The sequence below is a fragment of the Anolis sagrei genome, chromosome 2 (assembly GCF_037176765.1).
Source record: "Anolis sagrei isolate rAnoSag1 chromosome 2, rAnoSag1.mat, whole genome shotgun sequence".
NCBI lineage: Eukaryota > Metazoa > Chordata > Lepidosauria > Squamata > Dactyloidae > Anolis > Anolis sagrei.
The window spans coordinates 112,774,116-112,787,538 of NC_090022.1; the positions used below are offsets into that span (position 1 = coordinate 112,774,116).

At 42.5% G+C, this 13,423-nt stretch overlaps 1 protein-coding gene across 1 annotated transcript in view; it reads right to left on the reverse strand.

Annotated features, from left to right (window-relative positions):
• PRKACA (protein kinase cAMP-activated catalytic subunit alpha) overlaps window positions 1–13,423 on the reverse strand; it is a 42,576-nt gene that overhangs the window by 16,906 nt on the left and 12,247 nt on the right. The gene's annotated exons all lie outside the window — the stretch shown is intronic.

Consider the following 13,423-nt stretch of genomic DNA (forward strand, 5'->3'; position numbering starts at 1 on the left):
TCCAACCAGGGCAACACTGGAAGGGGTCCCAAGGTTGGTTGGTGATGGTTTGGACTTCACTCTGATTGCAAAACCAGCCCACTCACTGGGCTGCAAGAACTGGTGTGGCCTCTTTAGCACAGTGGGTCAGTCACTGCACAACCTATTTTTTCTCAGCCCTCCAAATGTGCTGGGAATAGAAGACTTATGGAAATGTTGTTTGTGGAGGACTGGTATATCACATCCAGACCATTATGATATCCTCAAGGATAGTGCTCAGGCCAGCTTAGCCCCTACATACAAGAGAATCCTAGTATCAAAGTTTAACAGCAACTGCCTAGTGTGCTTGGCATTTTCTAAGGCAGGCAGACATATCTCTCCAGACATAAACCCATACACACATGCTATATGTGTTACAGTACAGCTTTCTTAAGCTATAAGAGCATGATGGCATCAGGTATATTTATGAAGACAATTCTGGAAGGTGAACATAATTATTAAACAAAGTTAATCCTCAATTGGTATTGAGTTTCAAGGCACTACATATAAGAATATCCAAATTGACATGATTGCCTAAGAGCTATTTCCAGTTATGATATTAATGATAGTGGAGTGGTCCTTGGAAATATAAGCGACAATAAATAGTAAAGCTCGTGGAATGTTTCAGAAGCTTCAGACAGAGAGATCAGTATGCTATGAATGCAACCCTCACTTTCCACTGAGCTAATGCCTAACAGTGCCATGAACAGTAGAGTATCCCAACCTTTTATGCAGATTCTGAACTGAACAGCATCCCATCTGAGCAGTTAATTAAATGCATTTAGTAGATTTCTTTTTTAAAAAAACTGTTAGTATAGTCCAATTTGAGTACCAATTATTTTCAAAAACATCAAACCAGTTTTGGGGTTGAAAATGAAATGAACAAAAATATTTATGGAGAAAATGTTTTTGGAAATACTCCAGGGATAGGCTTTAGAAGTCAAGGCTCCACACCAGCTAGATATACAAAGCTGAAGAGATCAGGCTTCATATTCTTCTTTCCCACTGTCTAAGTAACAGAGCCATGCTGATGACACCTCAGTAACTACTACAGCATAAAACTAGGCAAAGAAATATCTTCAGTCTGAAATTAATATCCCATGTTGGGTTCTGAGGACTTCCATGTCACATATTCCCTCCCCAACTTATAAAGGGGTTTCTCAGCTTGATTCAGTAATTATTGATAAAGTCCCCAACATCTCTGTGATAACTCATTAAGGCCATAAGCATCACATTTTTATTTGAAGAGAACAAGCACAGAACTGGCCAAACCTGTAAGTCTTAGCTATGCTAAATGGGTCAGCACTAGCAACTCTATTGAGAAGTTGGCTGCAGGGGTCCTCTGGCTCACAGATCCCCACCCCTTTCCCAAGTCATGCATTCTCCTCAGCTCACTAAGAATGGAGCCTCTGAGATTGGTGAAAACGCTTCTGTCCTTTCCCTACAGCATGAAATTGGAAAGGCAGAAAATGGAGGAGTAACCAAAACAAGTTCTTTTTGGGGCATCAGCTCAGAGCCATCAAGCTGCTGCTACTGCCATCATCTCCTCCTGCTCCTTTTAGGACAGTTGTCTCAAGAAGGGACATTCTCAGAGCAGTCCTCCACCCAGTTTCTTCACACTGCAGCACTGATCTGCTGGATTTCCCAGAGACATGCACACAGCAGACGTGGAGCTGCAGCTCAGCCTGTCTGACCTACTTTCTCTTTGTCTCCTGCTTTATCCATATTACTTACAGCTTACACCTTCCCCCACAAATCGCAGCCTCCTCCCAGCCCAGAAGCAGATTTTCTGCTGCCACAAAAGGGAAACTGGACAGCCCCTCTTCCCTTCCTAAAGCTACCGAGGCTTCAGATGGGCCTCCAAAAAAGATTAACATTTTCTTTCCCCCACTCCTCCATCTCCCAAATACTAACCTCTTACATAAGCCATGAAGTGCCTCAGATGACGGAGAAACATCCCAAGCCTTTAGGCCAGACTGAGTCTGATCTGACTCCCAGCTTACACCCAAGAACCTCTGCCTGAACCCTAACCATTAGGTCTCCTGGGGTCTAGACCAGGGATGGACACAAGACTGCATTCTTTCCTGCCACTCGATTCACATTCTATTTATTTCTTGCCACTCTATTCAGTACGTGTGAAAAAGATCTTGGGAGTCCTCGTGGACAACAAGTTAAACATAAGCCAACAATGTCATGTGGTAGCAAAAACAGCCAATGGGATTTTAGCCTGCATAAATAGGAATATAGTGTCTAGATCAGTGGTTCTCAACCTGGGGTCCCCAGATGTTTTTGGCCTACAATTCCCAGAAATCTTAACAGCTGGTAAACTGGCTGGGATTTCTGGGAGTTGTAGACCAAAAACATCTGGGGACCCAAGGTTGAGAAGCTCTGGTCTAGATCCAGGGAAGTCATGCTACCCCTCTATTCTGCCTTGGTCAGACCATATGTGGAATACTGTGTCCAATTCTGGGCACCACAATTGAAGGGGGATGTCGACAAGCTGGAATGTATCCAGAGGGAAGGCGACTAAAATGATCGAGGGTCTGGAGAACAAGCCCAATGAGGAAGAGCTTAAAGAGCTGGGCATGTTTAGCCTTCAGAAAAACTACAGGAAAGGAGATTTCACCTGAACATTAGGAAGAACTTCCTGACTATGAGAGAGAGCTGTTCAGCAGTGGAACTCTCTGCCTCGGAATGTGGTGGAGGCTCCTTCTTTGGAGACTTTTAAGCAGAGGTTGGATGGCCATCTGTCGGGGGTGCTTTGAATGCAATTTTCCTGTTTCTTGGCAGGGGGTTGGACTGGATGGCCCACAAAGTCTCTTTCAACTCAGTGTTTCTATGATTCTAATTGCCAGACTGTGGCTGAGAGACTGGAAGGTTATTCCTCACCACAAACGAGCCCCCCATTATGAAGTTATGTGCCCTCATTTCATTAGGAAGATAATGCCATTGCGTGAGGAAAGTTTTCAAGTTATAGAACATAAAACATTCAGACGTGGCCTTACATGTATGTACATCACTTACAAAAACAAAGAAAAAGAGATGAGAGATTAAGCGTCATACATGTGTGAACACATGTATGCATCATTTTCTCTTCCTAGTGAAACTGTAGGTAAAATGTAGTTGGAGTAGAATAAAATTAACCCAGGTCTCATCAACCACATTCAGATTTTCTCCAGCGTTGCAAAGGTGTCTGCCTGCTGACGCTGCCCAGTGTGACCACACAGAAGAGGTCTTCCATAGGCTGTCTATAAACTTCCTTGTGCCAATGAATTTAAGCTGACCATGCACCACACAAAACAATACCTACTTTTAATTGTTCTGCAGTTACTGCCTAGCAAATAGATGACTTCATATTCTAGAAAGAGAAATGTTCTCTATCCTCTGCATTGGCCTTAATACCTTTCATAATTATATACATTATATAACTAAATGTGAACCCTAAGCTTCTCTTCAAAGGAAGCAACACTATCCCAAACATTTCAAGAACCCATTTCTGCATTGTCTCTTCTTCTACAATCTTTTTAAAAATCAGTCCACTAGAATTGCATACAACAGTGACAGCACAGGCACAGCAGAGACATATAATAGCACACTCGCGGTTTCATTTTCAGTCCCTTTCATAGTAATTCCCAATATTATACCTGCTTTTTTTTCACCAAAGTTGCACACAGAGCTGACGTCAGCATGCTTTCTACTATGACCCCGAGTCCTCGCTTTCAGTAGTGACAGCTCATTTAGATTCCATCACTGTATTCGCAGAGTTAGGGATTTTTTATCCTTATACGGAAGACTTTGCACGTGTTCACTTTGAATCCTGTCTGCCATTCTGCAATGTTTCCACAGCATCCAACTTGAAGAGTGCCTTTGAAGAAATACACTATTTTGTGGAAGGCCTTTTAAAAAGGAAGTTTTCAAACCTATGTAATGTTTCCCAATAAAACATCACTATGGAGGTCTTCAGCTGGCTGTCTTTAAAAAGAACCCAACAAACTTAACTTAAGCCTTCACCTCTTTGCATTCTCACTCATCAATGCCTTAGTGTTTTGTGAATTTTTGCTTCATGGTTTGTTTTAACGCATTTCTTTTAAGCCATTATTCAGATTCTGTGCTATTGTTGCATTTTGTACAAATGTCATGCAAGCCCTGAACAGAGGAAGCTGTCTTACAATGCAAGTTCAGAACTGTGGTCCATCTAGCTCAGCACTGACTGGCAGCCACTCTCCAGGGTCTCAGGCAGAAGCCAAGACCCTGGAGAGGGTCCAGCTTTACCTAAAGATGCCTGGGACTGCAGCCAAGCTTTGTGCAAGAAAGCACACGTTTGGCCACTAAACATTTGCCATTCCTGTAGGTAGCAGTTTCCTCCTTCCATATTATAGGCTCAGTTATTTGTCTGATTTTTCCACTAGGGTACCCAGAATCTGGAGTAAAAAGGCCAGAGAAGGGGAGATTCATTTCTTGCCGCCCTTGCATAAAACACCCTAAAGACCTCCTGGGAAGATGCGAACACAACGATGGACAGGGAATAGGGATTTTATCTTTGAAGATCCCACCGCTATCACCAATTGTGAGGAGGTGCTTGTGTGTTGCTGAGGTTGGCAACGGCAGATCCTAATAATGGAGGTATTTTACCTCAGGCACTTTTTAATCTCATTGCTGCCACCAATTGTACAGATGTGGATGCTATGGAGGGAATTTACCTCAGGCCTCAATTGTGTAGAAGAGTATATTATGGAGGAGGCCAATTATTATTTGTAAATTAAGGTAACTGCCACCAACGTGAGGTATTTGAGGTACCACCAATGAGATCTGGCTCTACAAACGCAGATTAGTTGAGATGAGACAGTTTTCAACAAAAGATAACAAGTTTATTGTGTACAAAGCTTATGGTTGCAGGCGGTTAAATAACTTATGGAACTTTGAATATCACGTGGTTTACAATACAGTCCACTCTTCCAGATAACACAACTTGTGGCTAACTTTCACTGAGGTGAAGCTCTCTAGTGAACAATGTTTCACTACTATAAATAGCCTTTCAATTTGATCTTCCCTCGATCAAATCTCTGATCTCTAGTCCTTCCTTAACTAGGGATCTTAACTAGGCTTCCTTTAGTCTTCTTTGACTAAAGAATCTGGCCAGGTTTCTTTCTTCAGCCCTCCTAGACTGAAAAGCACCAGCCGCTCACACACAAGCCCCTCTCTCTCAGGCCTTTTCAAGCGTCCCTCTCTCAGGCCTTTTTTAAAAAATGCACATAACTTTTCCTGCTTGGCTCCGCCCACTTCTCCCTCTCATGAGCTAGCCAGCCTCGTCTCCTTGGCAACGCTCACTGTGGATTCAAACCAGATGACTCCAGTTTTAGATACTGTTACAAACACAAATACATACTCTAACAGTTAAACACAAACATAATAACAATGACTTCTGCACACCTCCCCATTCCTGGCAGGTATGTTGGAGATTCTTCTTGAAAGCACAAGTGAGAAATTGCAACAAAATGATGCAGCAAATGCCGAGCTGCAAAGGCTTCCACAACAGGAAGTTGATAGTACTGTTTGGAACCCAAATTTATAATTGTTCTTTCGAGTCTAACTGAAACATGCTCCCAGTCTACTATAAAATGCTAAATGGGCTTAGAAGTCCCCTCAGGGAGATAAGGCGGGATATAAATAAAGTTGTTGTTGTTATATTATTATTATTATTGTTATTGTTATTAGGAACTTGGAATTGGCTGCCAGCCTTGAACAGAAGCATTTTATCACCATAGAGTAAGGAAATTTGTGACTCTCCAGATGTTGGATTCTATCGTCCACCATTCCTCACCACTAGCTACACTGATAATGGCGGATATGAATGTCAATATGGTATAAAGCATGTGAAGAAGAGCATGTTACCTTTGTGGCAAACATTCTCTGGCATTCTAGCTCTATTGGCAAACTTATCCGCCCTCTGCCATATGTAGGGTGGAACTCACACAGAATAAGTGGGACAGGAAAACTTTGGCTGTCCAGTTGTTTTGTGCTTCAATTTCTCCCAGCCTTGCTCAACCCAGCCAAAGACTAGGGCTTATGGGAACTGAAGTAAAGCATCTGGACCCCAAAAAGTTCCTTTACTTTTTCCAGTTCCTCCTTGGAGAATGAAGAGTGACCACAGCAAATAATGAAGATATCCAGATTTTAGCAATGATGTCCCTGGCAAACAGTATGCTCTTAACTTCCAGCAAGCAAACACAGGGGTTGTTGACCTTTTTGATCAGAATAAACACAAAAATTTCTACACATAGAGGAATGATTCCAGTACTGTCCCTATACTGGCCTCTGCATATAAGATGCCCTAGATCAGTGGTTCTCAATCTGTGCGTCCCCAGGTGTTTTGGCCTACAACTCCCAGAAATCCCAGCCAGTTTACCAGCTATTAGGATTTCTGGGAGTTGAAGGCCAAACCATTTGGGGACCCACAGGTTGAGAACCAGTGCCCTAGATGTTTTGAACAACTCCCACTTGCCCAGTTAACATGACCAATAGTAAGTGATTGTGAAAGTTGCAGTCCAAAACAACTGCAGTGTTAAGGATGCTTAAACACTGTAAACATTACAAAAATCCTGGAAGCCGTTATGCAATTTCAGTCAATTATTTTTCTCCAGTTCAAAAATTCTGCCTGCCTAGGGAGTTCCTCAACTATGCAGAAGGCACTGCATTATTTCTGGCTGGCCCCATTTCACTTCCAAACTGATAAGGACTCAACAACACAAGACCAAACTAGAGAAAAGGATGTGGTCCTTATAATCTGAACTGCACGGGAAGACACTCATGTACAGGGGTTGAAATAGATGGGTTTCCTAGTTTTTTGAACTGTCACTTAAAGCACTGAAATTCAAGATCCTATTATGACGGGTTTTTTTTTTGTCTATCCCTTTTGTATAATGCAAAGGAGACAGACTGCAAAATCAGGCTGTGGGGGCCAGGCACAGAAAGGGGAGCAGGTGAGAAAAAGAATTTGACAAGCATATAGAGAAAGGAGTAAGAAAAAGAGGAAGAGAAAGAAAAGGGGGAGGAAGAGGGGAGAAAAAGGGCCCAATACAGTTTTCTGAACTTAAATTGTAGGTTCTCTGATCTGGAAAGGAAGAGATTGGAATCTTCTTCCAAAAGGCTAGGAGATGCATTTGTTTGTTTAACCATTCAAATATTTTAAATGTTAAGTGATCACTTTGAATTCAAAGAGCACATGCCTTGTAACTTCTGAATCCTATCATGAAAATGAGCAGGAAGACAAAACGCCCCCTTGAAGATATATTTTAGCGTTTCAACCATCTCTGCCCGAGAGATGTGCCAGAAGCTTTCCTTTGTCTGCTCACTAGAGGGCTCTTGCACTCTTTTTAGAATTGCCATTTCTTTTGCTTGCTGCGTCTGGAGAAACAGCACAGACAGCCATGAGCCATGGGAAGGATCCACACCCGCCTCTTCAGTCCCACTTAGGCGTTCCTCCTCACTCACTAACATTTTCAAAGACAGCCACACTCTGAAACTTGTTCAGGCTATGATTGAAGAAGAATGCCACCAATGCTGCTAAATTGCTGGCTGAGTGGAAACAACAAGGGGAGAAGGAGGAACTGATGGATGTGTCTGATTTTGACAAAGACCCAGGTGTTAAAAGCAGCACTTTTCACATACAAAAAAAAATTCTCTGTGACACCATTTGAGCTGAAAGCACCCCTGACAAAAAAAACACCTATGAAGGCATTTTCTATTAATGTCAGGTTGGTCAGACTCCACAAATGCAGTTTATGGAACTACTCGGCTGTGTCCAATTGCACAAGGGCCTCACATACTGACCTATGCCAAGATAAACACCAGAGGATAGGGGGCTAATAGAGATGCAGCTATAGTAATCTTTCAAGGCTTCTGGTATCTCCCATCCTCTCTCACTGTTTCCAAACACATGTGGGAGCCCACATCGCTGGTGGATGAACCAAAATCCACTTCATGGCAATGAGCACCATGCAAACCTTTTGACTCTAAGAATTTCCCCTATTAAGGTTTATAGACTCCTTTGCCAAGCAGAAACTGTTTTAATCAGATATTATGCCTCATCTCTCTTCCCCTCCGAGAAGAACAAAGCAATTGCTTTTCTCCAAGGGAGAAAGCACCTTGTTCAGCACAGAAGGGTATCCAGAGAAAGCTGTAACAGCTGAAAGGTCATCAATAAGACATATGTAATTGTGGTTGCATATGATTCCAATGAACATGGAAGACATGAAGCATTATTTGTTGGGCATGTTGCATCTCTTTGCTACACACTCTTGTAAGAATGTTAAGGGGAAGATTCCAACCTCTCTATTTTAGCCTTATTATTATTATTATTATTATTATTATTATACCCTGCTTTATCTTTACCAAAGGGGACTCAAAGAAATATAAAAATATTAAAACAGAATTAAATATAAACAGTATTAAAAGATTCACAGCTAAAACAATTCAAACATATTTTATGCATATTCAAAGCTAAAACCACAACAACCTCTAAAAAGTTCTTAAAAACCTTGATCTTTAAATGCCTGTTTGAATAAAATAGTTTGAGCCTGCCACCAGAAGGACAGCAGGGAGGGGGCAATTCTGGTTTCCCTGGGAAGAAGGGAGTTCCAAAGTCATGAGAGAACCACCAAGAAGGAAGGGACACTCTCTCGTTCCCACCAACCGAGCTTGAGATGGAGGTGGAACTGAGAGAAGGAACTCTCCTGAAGATCCCTGTTCATAAAAGGGACCTGAACCAACAGCTGCTTTCTCTGTGCACTGAAATGGTTTCCACTAATATACTTAGTGGAAAGGGCATACAAAAGGAAATCTGTATAGCCACAGTGTACTTTAGAAGCTGCAGGAATTTGTGGTAGAGACTAACACAATCTTTAAAGAAGTGATTGTGGCCATTTCTGTATCTTGGCAGATAGTACAATTTGATAAAATAAAAACAAAGTCTAGATTACCCCAAAATGTCAACCACATTATATGTTAGAAAGCAAGATGTGGAATTATTCTGAATTGAATACATACTCATTGTTCACTCCATCTATGTGAGAGACAGGGGTTAGAACTGAAATGGAGGCTTTGCAATCAAGGAATCCTAGGTTCAATCTATGGCATTCTTGGGTAGGACTGGGGAAGACCCCCATCCAGAACTCTGGAGCCCAATTGGAAGTTGACAGATATCAGGTATCACAAACCAGATCTTTTGAACTACTATTGCTATGAAGAGAGTCACAATCCCTAACATTTGGAAGGCCAAGGGTTCAGGGAACATCTTTTGTAGACAGTACTGAGCTGGATAGTCTCACAATATAAGGTAGCTTCTTGTGTAATCTGTCAACCAACATGTTTTGGGCCCTCCTTGACCTTTTTAAATAAAGCAGGGATTTCCAGTTAACCAGAAAATAAACCATCCATTTACTTCCTGATTAAATAAAGGCATCTCCCAGACATTCATATAAAACAGCTAGTGGCAGGTCCAAGAATATTGCAAACTACACTCCACATTCCCCACAAGGTAGGAGGCACAATTTTAGTACTGCAAAAATTAAGAACATTTTTTAGAAGACCCACAGAAGGCTGGAGTTTCGAAAACATCTGAGGGCAAGGGGATAACAGAGGAACCAAAGACTGCGGGTGCTACGTCTTCTTATCTGCAATGTAATCCCCATATTAGGAGGTTGGGGTAAAGTGATCAGTGGAGAAGAAAAGGGCTTATATTTGTATTTGAAGGCACCATGTTCTCATTTCTAGCGGCTCAGCACACCAATCCTGGGACTCAGTTTTTGGCTGTAGCTATATTATGCCCTGTATGCTGATTTGCTGTCCTTGTATCCTAGCCTTCCTATTTCGGCTGCCAATAAACAGCAGAACAAGTATGTTGGAGTGCTCAGAGTGTGGACAAGAAGTGTAGGGACCCTGCTTCACATCCTTCATATCACTGGATAGTCTTGGGTAGGTCACTCTCTCAAGTTACCTCATCTAACCAACTTCACAGGATTTCTCTGAGGTACTATGCCTAATATCCTAAGTTCCCTGAAGGAAGGGTTAGATGTAAAGCTAACGTTTTTTTAAAAAAAATTAAAAATCAAAGTCCCTCCCTCTAAAAATACTGAAAAAGGTGAATTAAATAAATATTTATGTCACTTCATTACTTTATTCTAGCTGCAGACTTGATATTTAAGTCATAAACATATTTTAAAGGTAGAAAAAGAATTGTGTTTAGAATGCTGGACTTCTTCCGCTTGGCTATATTAAATTTTCTAATGCCTTTCTATGTCATTTGCTGATTGTTTACCTACTCTTACAGTGTCATGTGTTAATAATACCATGGCACCACATCACTGGAGTAGGTGGGAAAGCATCAAGTCATGCATTAGCAGCATCTGAGAGAACTGACACTGGTTTGAATACACTTTGGACAAGGACTCTTAAGATACTTAAGAATTCCTCAGAGACCATGCAATAGTTACACGTCAGAGTTATTGCTTACTTCTCAAGGGGCTTGTTAGCAAATATAATGATATGGTTTTGTTGTTGTTTTGGTAATCTTGTGAAGAATGAAATCTCTTGTGTTGGGTATATCTTGAATTAATTATTCTACTGCCAGCAAGACAGCAATAAGGCTGCACTGTAAATTCATGCCAAATGTAATGTTTATTCAAGTCCCCAAGAAAGCCCACTTAATGCTGCATTCCTATGACTGACTTAAAAACCTTCCCATTTGAGTTTTTCTGGCCAATGGTAATGTTACCTTCTCACCATGATCAATCTCTTGCACAGTGATGGGAATAAACTGAGCTATCTGCACAGAGGAAACAGTTTACAAAGGATGGACATGAATCAGGTATCCCTGGCTGTCTCACATCCTCCCCAAAGCTTACATGTGTATGATACTTGTAGAGTGGATTGAAGGAAAGAATGGTTGAAGGGAAAGCAATGGCAAGGAAGGTGGAGATGACTGCACGATGGGACTGAACATGGCATTAGCCTCCTCTTAATGATTTTGGGGGGGTTGGCTGGGAAGGAAAAGGGATTATTTCAAAGATGAAATTGCCCCCACATCCCCTAGTGAGCGTGGAGGCTTATTAAACTTTTAATTATTAAACCTTAATTATATGATGTGGTTAAAAGCTCCCCCCATTCCTGGAAAAAACTGCACTCCAGTCTATGCAATGGTGACAGTACACAAAAATGGATTTTCAAAAATAAAAAACCAACTCTACTTACAGATATCACTGAAGGCCAAACGCAGGCGATTCTAAATGCACCATTAGACAGCCAGGGTGTCCCTTTATGCCACTATTCATAATAGCAATTAGCACAGTAGTAGCAGCTAGAGACCACACTGTCTTGTGTTAATACTAGACAGGCAGATACAACGATGCTCCAAGAGAAAACAACAGCTCTGAGCTGTTCAAGGCACATACTTTCTGGGAAGAAAATGAGCTCCCAGAAGAATAGAAATGTAATTCCTCAGGGCTGAACACTTCAAGATTAACTATTTAAATCATTAGTCAAATCGAACAACAGTCAAAGCTGCTGATTTTCTGAAGAGGCCACATTTGAGGAGTTCACACTTATCTATTCAAAGAATTTACAAAATCCACACATGTCCTGTGAGGCTGGGCCATTTTCCTGGTATACACTAACTTGAAAGAAGTAGATCCATTCAGTACCAGAGTGGCATGGGGAGGGGAAGAGAGAGAAAGAACCCATCACCGCTTCACCCCATCCAAGACCCCATTGTTGCTTACCATCCATTCAGTGGCTCTCAACCCCTGGAGTCCACCGGGTGACCCTGCTGTTTCTTCAGCTGGAAGCATAGAGCTAAGAGGTCACAACGGGTGGCGAGGAAGGGCTGACCCAACGGCTCATGGGGGACTTTGTCCCTGGCGTCAAAAGCAAACACGGACCCTGCTTGGGAGTCAATCTGTCCTGGAAGCCAAAAAGTGTCCCTAGCCAGCACAGGGCTGAGCGCAGCTCCAAAGCACGCCTGTTTCGCCTCCTCTCTCTTTCACGAGAATGCATCAGTATAGATCTTGTTACACCCAACTGGAGGGGCCCACCATAGCACCTGAAAAGTCACATCGGGCAACACAGGCTGCTTCCTCAGGTACAGTAGGCTCTGTCTTGAAGGTCCATCATACACCTAGATCCCGGGGTGCCAAGTTGGAGGACAAAGCAATCCCAAGACAATGTGGCCTCTGCCTAGGGAGAAAGCCCCTAGGGATGCTGTGTAGACAGGCTTCCCCTCTGTGTCACACTTCCCTGAAGTACAGAAAACAACTGCTCTGTTAAGTGGGGCAACTGGTTACGAAACAATGCCTTCCATTAGCACGTTGGGGGAAGGGTGGCGAGGCTAGGGGGTCACATGATGTCAATGCAAAGAGGGAGGGAAGGAGGCCAGAGAAAAGAGGCAGCCAGTCAGTGGAGTTCAGAGGCCTATCACAAAAGCCTGCCACTGACCCTCCCACACTCTCCTGAACGCTTGTCCAAGTCAGAGCCAGCCCGGATTATTAGGCAACAGTTTGTTTTCAAGTTGTGCCCTGTGCCTCTCCCTTCTACTCTGCAGCAGCAACAGATTGGGGGGAAAGGCAATACAATAAATGAAAGATAAGCCTCAAGCAGGGCCCTGCGATTTTTGTTCTTTTAGAATAAAAAATGGCAAGGAACCCAGACATGCCTTCTTGCAATTTTCTCATTCTCTGAAGACGTCGATCATCAGTGCCAGCCTCATTCTTCTTTTTGCTATTGCTCACTTGTCTGTCTCTTATGTTTTTACTTTGATATATATGATGTGAAAGGTGACATGGAGTTTCTCAGACAAGAGGCAGCCCCTGAAGATTAAGAAGGCAGCTACTCTTGAAAAACAGAGCGGATTGCCCAACAGAAGCAAGCTCAGGCCTATGCTTGCCAAGGACAGATATCCTCATGTCTTTATTCCATTAATGAAACAGGTTAACACAGACTTAAGGTAATGTATACAGGATCTGTTCCCAATCTCAAGGAATCTGGCAAGGGAGAGGAAGAGCTATTTGTTTACACCTTCCTTGCAGGTGAAAGCCAGAAGATAATAAGGCATGACAGATACACCTTGACAGAGAGAGGCAATTGCCAATTTACAACAGGCTTGGGTGTGTTCAGCTTCACAGCACTGTCAATAGGTGCTGGCAAAACAATAGTCTGGCTATACAGGACCTAATGTGATCATGCAGAAGCACAAGGAAAATGTGCACACCTTTGGGGGAGAAGAAGAAGAAGGAAACGGATTATCTAACTTCAGAAAAGATCCCATCTGGAGTCATAGCTTGAGAACTGGGCTTTGGTGAGATGAGTTCAAATCCCCACTCAGCTACACAAAATGCACTGGGTGGCCTTGGGCAAG